The 9,198-nt window shown below is 44.7% G+C and overlaps 1 long non-coding RNA gene across 1 annotated transcript; it reads right to left on the bottom strand.

Annotated features, from left to right (window-relative positions):
• Positions 1 to 1,198: 1,198 nt before the first annotated feature.
• LOC129405551 (uncharacterized) lies at positions 1,199 to 8,744 on the bottom strand. The gene is made up of 2 exons (XR_008630646.1): positions 1,553 to 8,744; positions 1,199 to 1,510 (listed from the first exon to the last, which is right to left on the bottom strand). It is a non-coding gene; the product is annotated as an uncharacterized LOC129405551 (long non-coding RNA).
• Between the last annotated feature and the right edge of the window lie 454 nt (positions 8,745 to 9,198).

Below are 9,198 nucleotides of genomic sequence, written 5' to 3'. Positions count from 1 at the left end.
GCCTGGGGCTGGAGCCATAGTACAGAGGGTAGGGTGTTTGCCTTGCACGCAGCCAACCCGGGTTCCATTTCCCAGCATCCCATATGGTCGACTGAGCAGAGCCAGGAGTAAGCTCTGAGCATCGCCACCGTAAGACCCAAAACGGGGAAAAAAAAAAAAAACCCAGAGTATTCTTTCCCATTAGCAACCAGAAGCACCCTGTCCCATCCCGAGTACTGTGTGGTACTTGTGGCCTCTCACTGGCTGAGCCAATGGTCAGATTCCCCCAGACTGGGTGTGGTATTTCCCTGGCTGCTTCACTGGAAAACTTCTGGCCACTCAGGATGAGCCAAGGGTTAACTCAGGGATTGAGAGGTCAGGAGCAGCTGAGGATCCCTGGGCATCCAGGCTGTTCCACCGGACAAAGTGCTGGAAAATCCACAGCACAGTGGCTAACTGGCCTGACTTGAGGGGCCACTAAGCTCACTGGAAAGCGTCTATGGGCTGAGCATACACCGGTTGAGGGACAAAAGCAGGACTCAGGTTCAACAGGCCCTTTACTGCCTATGGGAGCATGAGGAGTGGCCCCAAGGTACTGCTGGGTGTGGCCAACGCCTGGGCCCCTCCCAATTCTTTCTTTTGAGCTACACTTGGCAGTGCTTGATGGACTGACAATATACAGTCGCCAGGGACAGACCCTGGTCAGCTGTGCCAAGCACTTGATCCCAACAATTTTGTGTCTAACTTGTAACGATCTTTCTGAAGTAATGCTCTAAGACCCCTGCCCAGTTCAGTCAAGTGGACTGTGGATAGCGTCCATTGTTTGGGCAGGGTCACCCGTCCCCAAGCCCCCTTAGTCCTCAAAAGATCAGGCTCCCCAGGGGGCTGTATCTCATGAGGCTGTTATCCAGCAACATAGCAAGATTGAGTCCCATAAGCCAACCAACTGCGTAGACTTGTAAAAATCATTGATTTAGGGACCAGAACAAGAGTACACGAGGGTAGGGTGCTTGCCTTGCACTGGGCCCCATGTGACTCCCACTCCAACCCCCCCGCGCCAGGAGGAAGCCCTGGGCACTGGCAGTATGGCCTGCGCATGCGCACACGGAGCAGTTGCTTTGAGGGCCTCACTTCTACTTCACCCATTCAACCCAATAGTACCCCTCCCGCTGCACCACCCTCCATGCCCAGGATACAATTTTAATAAAGAACCACAATAATGAGTTAACTTAAATTTTTATTATTGTTAAATTTTTAATAGAGTATTCGCCAAACGCTAAAATACATAGGAATACCTGAAAATTAAAGGTTAAGGTTATACTTGTTCAGAGATACAAATATTAGGTTTTTGACAAATCCCATTAAGGCCCTAAATTCTTTCTACCTCCCAACTCCAGAGAAGATGCGCAGAGGCTATGTCAAGCAAAGACACCGCAGGGACTTGAACCCTGTCCTGGAAACCAGGAGTGCCAACCACCAGCATCTTTTGCTTTTTTTTTTTTTAAGTTAGAAAAAGGCCAAAAAGCAAAACCTGAGAAAACAAAAGATTTTGTTTTCTCAGGAAAAGAAAAACCTTAGTAGCCCTACTGAAGAGCACTGGAGGATCTGCTTCAGCTAAGATGCTAGCTTGGCCAAGTCTGTTATGTTCACCTGAAAAAGTCTTAGCAGAGAATTTTGCAACCCCCCCACAGTCCTCAGCCACTAAAATACCTCACATCCTCTCTAGCCTTTTACTTTCCCACCCAATATTACAGTTCCTTCATGTTTTTATTTTACTGGCTGCTTTAAACCATGGTACTAGTGCTATATTTTAAACACTTTTTAATTTTAAACATTTTAAAGAGTTTTTGGTTGCAGTGTTAATATTAACTTGCAAACTGCCTTTTCTAAGTAGTGCAACCCACCAGACCGTGGCACCACTGTTACCTTGCAACGATTATGGATCGTGCCCAAAGGGATCCAAGTTACTGGCAGCATCGAGGTGAGGGGTGAAGGGTCTGTGCTACACCAAAGGCAGGGGGTGGCGATGTGGCAGAGAAGTCGCTTGTGGGGAGACCTTGTTTTTAACAGGTTTCTGGAAAAGCTAGGTAAAAGTGGTTGCCCGCTTTCCCTCCCCTCAAGCATCACTTGAGCTCTAAGAGCTGCTTTAAAAACAGCTTCATAAAATATTAGGATGAGCCCGGGAGCATACAACGTTATTAACGCATTCCTTGGTGCCACTCCCAAGTTAGTGAGCCTCAATGCATGATTAGGCAAGTCCTGTGGAGGCTGACACCATTCAGATTGACCTGAGTATAATAGCGCTTTGTTGTCTCTCTTGCCACAGGAAGAAGGCTCCATGGTTGTCCTACTTTAAGCCTTCGGTGCCTTTAGTGAGGGATACCTGAAAAATCTTAAGAACAGGCTTAGCGCCCACCTCACCCCTCCACCCCAGGTCAAACACTTGCTCACATGCTATTGACTGCAGCATTAAGCTGAAAGTCTAACATTTATTTGATCTGGTATGTAAATGCAGAAAAAGCTGTTCACCTGTTGTCCTCATTTTGTCCAATGGTGAAATTCAACTGAAGATCCATCTAGTCTGCAGAGTATCATCTGAAAGAACTAGTGGTTCCCAATCCCCACATTCAAAACGGAATTATCTGGTTTATTTAAAAAAGCAAGCTATTTTCCTTACTGGGTCTGGCTTCTCTGGCCCTTCGCATACGTCTGCTGTTTTGAATGTTCCTGCATGTAAGAATTAAGACCAAGGGAGGGGAGAGAGAAACCCACACAAAAACAATGCACTAAAGCCACTGAACTGTTAAGTCATTTCCACTTGCCAGTTACACTTCCTGAAGACTGCTGCTTGTGTGGAATTTATTTCTTGTCAACTGATTTTAAAGTTGCATCTGGAAAAGACTAAAGGCTTCAATGCCCTCCCCACCCCCTTACCAGAAGTGAACAAAAAGCATTTTTACCTAAAGAAGCACAGCAAAAGGTACTTTGACTTCACTCACAAACATCAATGCTTAAAGCTGCAGAAACTTCCTCAACACTCAGCCTTTTATATCACTCAGCTGCGTTTTCCTTCAACAATCACTACTCCAAGCATTAGGGAAACACAACTTTGACTCATACTCCAGTCGTTTCAAAATGCATTCTAATAGCAGCGGGTGAGAACAGTACTGATTACTTGCCAACAGAACAGACAGACCTGAGTTCAAGACAACTGCATTCTGTGTAGTCTGTAAAAAAGAAGCTAAACAAGTAAGCCCCACCCCTCCTCCCTTCCCTCCAAAAAAATCAGGTTTTTTAAACGTGTATGCTGATAAAACTCACTGCAAATCTCACTAGTAGAGAAGGCAGAGCCAAGTCAAAATCCTGAACAGCTTCACTGAAGGATGAAATGAAGCCTCTGCAAAGGAAAATTCTTTAAAAACCCCACATGCCCCCCCCTACAAGTGCTCGTGTAAAAGGCCAGTTAACTTGTAAGCACTGGCTGACACTAGGTGAGAGGATTTTAAGCATTTAAAATTAGCATGCAAACATCAATTATATGCCCCTAGCTTTCTGGAAACCAAGTGTAGATGTAGTTACCTGTTTGTTACTCTCATAAATCTCCCACCTGTCTAAGAGGTATTTAATTCCTTATTTAGAGGGTTCTCTATTGCCATGTGCCTGGAATTATTAAATGTTCATCAATTTATGAAGGATAAAAAAATTTGTCTTTCCTGCCTTAAAAGTAAAATTCGTTCTTCTGCTCAATTTCTTATCTTGTCCATTAAGTGCTCGAAGTTTCTGAAAGATTAGAGAAGAATCCCCCCAAGATTGCCCAACACTAACTACAGACAAACAATATTTTATTTAAATAAGGAGACACCTTTCTGAAAGCATACATTCTCTAATATGGTTTATTGTTTTGAATGATTTAATGGTTTTTTTTCTCTGCACAATATACATCACAACACATTAAATTTTACTTAAGATTTAACATATTTTATCCTAATATGTACTAGTTTTAAGATTCAATGCTGTTTATTTTGTATTTTTTCAGATTTAATTCTAATCAAATTTTCTGAGTTGCATAAGCATCACTTCTCAGGTACCTTTTAGGTACTAATCTCCATGGATTTCTAATTATCTGCCTCTGGATGAGTCATATCCCATCATGCGAGCCCAGAGGCACAAATCCTGTTTACTTTTTTAAAGGCTGGATGGGAAAATTCTTCACAATCCTGAAATCCTTAAAGGATCAGGAAAAACAGCCCAATTCAAATACTTTTAAAAGACCTCCACAGTTTTTAAGAAACACTTATCCCTAACATGCAATACTGCAGATGCAAGTTTAACTTATCTGTTAACAGCTGTCTGCTGTTTTCTGCTCCCAGATGAAATGAAGCAACTCTTCTGATAATGAAGAGAAACCTGTCTGAGGCAAACGAAAGATTGGCAAACAGCACAGCCTCCTTTTCAATCCACTTGATCCCATTTATTTGAATTATTTCAGCTTCTTTTATTCCGAGATTAATGTAGTATTTTCATTTCACTTTTTATTCTGCTTTTGTAAAAGCAGTAGATGAACATGTGATCTTCATTGTTATTTCTCATCACTGTTATTTTATTTCATCATTATTTCTCATCAACTCTTTATTCTCAAATTCATTATTCTCATCAATTCCTTATTTTGTGGTTATAGCTTGATAAACCATAAATTTATAGTAGATTCCAATAACTTTTAATTGGTAGATCTTGTTTGCTTTTTTTTTTTTGGCATATGCAGACAACAATGTTCATCAGTAGAGTAAGGATCTCAGGGTTTTATGCCTTTTCCCCAATGGAGATATGAAATAAAATCTTTCTGCCTTTTACTTATCATTCACCAAGGAGCTGTTCCCTCTCCTTCTAGGCCATCATATTGCCAGGCTGGTTATGACTCAGAAGATGTAATCTGAAAAAAGTCTACAGAAAAAAAGTTTCCTCCCCTCCCCATCAACAAAAACCCACCCTGTCAGTAACAATTTACAAATAGTTAAGCGCAATTTTAAAAATATACAGTTCGCAATAATTTCGAAGCATACCTTAACATCTTGCTTTGAAATGATATAAAAGAGAAAACTTCCTACACTGGGAAACAAAAACTTGCTTATAACGTGACTAAAAGTAGATCTTACTTGATAATACAAAAGCTACCATCAGCAGAAATCCCTTCAGGATCATTAAGCCACTCCTTTGCTCTGAAGCTCCTATAGTATTAAGTTTATATTAAATCACCTGAAAAAAATTCCAAAAGAGAACCACACACTACCATATCCAACAACTTAAAACATTAAAAAAAATAATCTTCCCAAGATTTTGGTTAGAGCCCAGTGGGGTGAATCCAACCCCCAAGTCCTGCCAAACTTTGAATCCAGTGAATCTTCACAAATTTTTCCCAGCCGCCCAATTCAAAACTGGGTGGTGGTGGGGTGCCTACAATTGGGAGTTACTTGCCAACTTTGAAGTTGAGATTTCTTTAGTTTTTCCATCCTAAGTATTTAAGTTCTCTGGCATGAGTTACCTGAAATCATAAACTAAACAATTACCTAAAACCCAACCCCCCTCCCCAATCCCAACCATAACAGATCACTGACAACTAATCACCAATTTTGCCCCTCCCCTTTAATAAAAGGTATTTTTAAGGTCACACATTTTAAAACTTAACTTCAACATCTGGCCTAGTCAATCGCTTCTGATGTTCTCCTGAGGTGACAGATTATGAACCAAAGCTGCACTGTGCTGTACATTTCAGCTTCAACTGGGAATACTCTTCCAAGGAGTCAAGGAGCTCCAAATCCCTGAAGGTGTTGGTGCCAACAGCATAGCAGTACAATCCTTCTCTAACCCAGTTTTCCATAGTGCTATATCATCTGCGGAAAATCTTAGAAAAAAACATTTCCCCCCCCTTTCCCTGTTTAGACCACCCCAAGAGACTTCCAAGTAAAATAACCAGCTGTAACAGTTATAAACTTTTAAAAAATCTGGTTAAGGGGTGGAAAAAAGAATTAGCTACCAGCCATTTCTCCATTGAACAGCTCCTCCACAGACCTCAAAGTAAGCTGCTTCGTGCTCTAGTGTCTAGAAACTGTAAACCTGTGGTGCTGATTATCCTGATACTGGATTTTCTTTTTGCTGTTACCTTGAATCAGTCATTTGCCTTTGGAATTCTAGAGACCTAAGGGGAGAAGAACTCAAAACATATTTTGCCCCCCCCCAACAATCCCTAATTACACATCCAACTCCGTATTTAAACCTTAATTCAGGGTGAAAACAGAAAAAACAAGTCATCTATTGACAAAGCTAAAATACTTCATTGCCCACACTAAAAACTGCTTAGGAAAGGCAATTTTTCACTTGTTCTATCAAACTCATTTGGTTTTCCTCATATTAGTTTTAGGGGGGGAAAAAAACTTGCCATCTACCATTTCTCCAGGCCTTGGAAGTCTGCCCTCAAAAGCTTCAGACAAGACGCATGAGAAAACAAGCCTGAAAAAGAGAAACCTGTAACACCGGAACCGGAAATGGGCCTACACCCCAGTCCCCCACTACCAGGAGAATAAAAAAGGTTACCATACGCCATTACAAACAAGCCTCACGGGTCGTTACCACACCACTGGCTCTCCCTGTGGCCTCGCATACGGGGCGGCTGCTCTAGGATGCTCTAGCTAGCGCCAAACGCCTGCTGCCTCCGCCGCCGCCGGGGTCGCCAAGCCGCGCCGCCCGCTAGCTTCATCACCGCCACCGCACTGGCTGCTCCTTCCTGGAATCTCGCCTAGCTGCACCTCCACGGCGGCACGGCTCCTTCTTCCTACACCACCGGCACTGGCTCCCGGGCTCGCCTATCTTCACCGCGACTGCCGCTCCCGCTCGCTCCTCAGTCCTAGCTTCACGCACACTGGCTCCTGGGGTCCTCCTGTCTGCCGCACACTGGCTCCTGGGGTCCTCCTGTCTGCTGCACACTGGCTCCTGGGGTCCTCCTGTCTGCTGCACACTGGCTCCTGGGGTCCTCCTGTCTGCTGCACACTGGCTCCTGGCTCCTGTCTGCCGCTCCTTCCTAGATCCTGAATCCACTTCTGCGTAGCGCCTGGGTCGGCTGCCAATTACCGCCTACTCTTCGGTTTATTTTTAACTCAAAGTCCAAAGCAAAAGAATTTTTTTTTGAATATTCTTGATCTCCAATTAAAGTCCTTTGAATTTTCCAAAGAGAACTAAGCTACCGCATTTACGGCCTTCCAAGCTTCCAACTCTTCCAAAAGCCTTCTACCTAATTTCGTAACGACTTCATCCTTCCAGAAGCTTCCTGTGCCTTAACACACCTTCCTTCTAGCTGCAGATGCTCTTCTAAGGCGATCTTGGCCTACAACATGCTACCTGAATTTTAATGACTTCAGACCTTTCGGAAGCTTCCTGCGCTCCTAAGCACTTTTTCCTGCTAGCTTCGGCTGTTCTTCTAAGTCGACCGTGGCCTACGGCAGTGACCCCCTTCTCACACCTACTCCTAGACCACCAGAAACCAAGTCGAGAGGCTCTGGAATTCTCAGCCCTTTCGCACGCTTCCTCAGTCTTCCTGAGCTATTCCATCTTAAACGTTTCTATCTTCCCGGCTGCTGGCGTCTATCTTCTAACGCTCCTGTGGGAACTTTGTCCTAGCTGGATTTTCACTTTCTATCTGAGGTACTTCTTGGCCATCTTGAACCTTCCTCGCTTCATCTTCTACTGAATTTGTATCTGTGCCCTTAAAAGACGGTTTTCTATCTTGTCTACGCATTTTCTTCCTCCTAGTACCAAGGGCTTCCTGGCTTCTAACAGGCCTTTTTAAAAATCTTCTAATTTTTCCTATCTTCTATATCTTTTTCTTCACCTTCCTGTACTTCTGTCTTCCATTTTCCACTTCAAATTTCTAATCTTCTTTCTTCTATTTTATCCATTTTAATTTTTTAAAATCCTACCACTCCCTCTACCTCAATTTTTTTTCCAAGTAAATAAAACCTCTCGGCTCGAGAGGACGCCATCTTCCCTGCGCCTGAACTTGAAGGTCTCTTAAATCACCTTCAGCTTTACGTTCAACATTACATTTAATTTACCTAAGGCCTGGCTTCCTAAAACGCCGTTTCTGTCCTATTTATGCCTGTCCATTTCAGAGCTACCTACCGGCCTGCCCTTCGGTTTAAATTCCTTTTTAAACTCCAGGACTTTACAGTCCTCTCAGCCGCTGCCTCAAGCTTATTCTTTCCTCCGTTAAGCATTTTCATCTCAACCTCCGTTAAGAACTAGAAAACTCGTTTTTCTTCTCTGCTCCACTTTCAAGCTACCCTTTAAGACCTTCATAACTTCGCTCTTTTACAACCTTTTTATCTTTTAAAAATCTTTTTAAAGAACTAAGGCCTAATCCTCATTCTTCTCTAGGTTATTTTCGCTATTTAGAATGGCTAATAAGCTCGTTCCTCGAGCAGAGACTTATCTGCCTTCCTCAAGCTCCGCCGCTGCTGCCGGCTCTGCGCTCGCTGCCTCAATGCCTGCCGCAGCGCCGCGAGAGGCCTATTTATAGACCCGGGACAGCTCACTCTGACGCAGTCGGTAACCCTCCGCAGCCTTTGTGAGGGAAGCAAGGAAATAGTCCGCGGCTGGGGTCGAAAATAACTTCTGCGTGCCGCGTGGTCTCTGCGCCACTCGCGGCTCGCCGCCCGCGTGCCCCGGGGTGTGGGAGACTCATAAGCCGGGACGGTGGGACTAAAACAAGTGAAAGAATGAAAACTTCCCTTATGTAAGCCCTCCCACGCAGCCATGACTTGAGAATGTTCGAGAAGTTCCATGAACCGCCCTTCCCCCCAGTTTCTCGGCTACCAGGGGGGCTGCTTTGTGTCCTGGATGGAGCCGGGGGCTTGCGCCGGCCTCGCTGTTTTGCCTTTGCCCCGGTACCGCACGTTCCCGAGGCTCCCCGGGGTGCCCCCATCTGCCTCGCCACAGCCTGCTGCGAGTGGGACCCCCTTTCTAGAGCCCCCCCCAAGCTGGGGGAAGCTGCTCAACGTTGCAAATGGAGCCTGCCTCAGCATGTCCCCGGGGCTTTCCTGAGCCCTCCCCACCCCCAGCCCCAATTAAATTAGCAAAAACCGCCAACACGGCCCACCAGGACCCCCGCTTTGGGGATCGGCGACGAAACAGCCCGCCCCGCCCCCGGCTTGTTCCATGCTTGACTTTTCC

The sequence above is a fragment of the Sorex araneus genome, chromosome 6 (genome assembly GCF_027595985.1).
Source record: "Sorex araneus isolate mSorAra2 chromosome 6, mSorAra2.pri, whole genome shotgun sequence".
Taxonomy (NCBI): Eukaryota; Metazoa; Chordata; class Mammalia; order Eulipotyphla; family Soricidae; genus Sorex; species Sorex araneus.
Note: the sequence above shows the minus strand (reverse complement) of the source record. Positions and strands in the feature narration are given on the sequence as shown.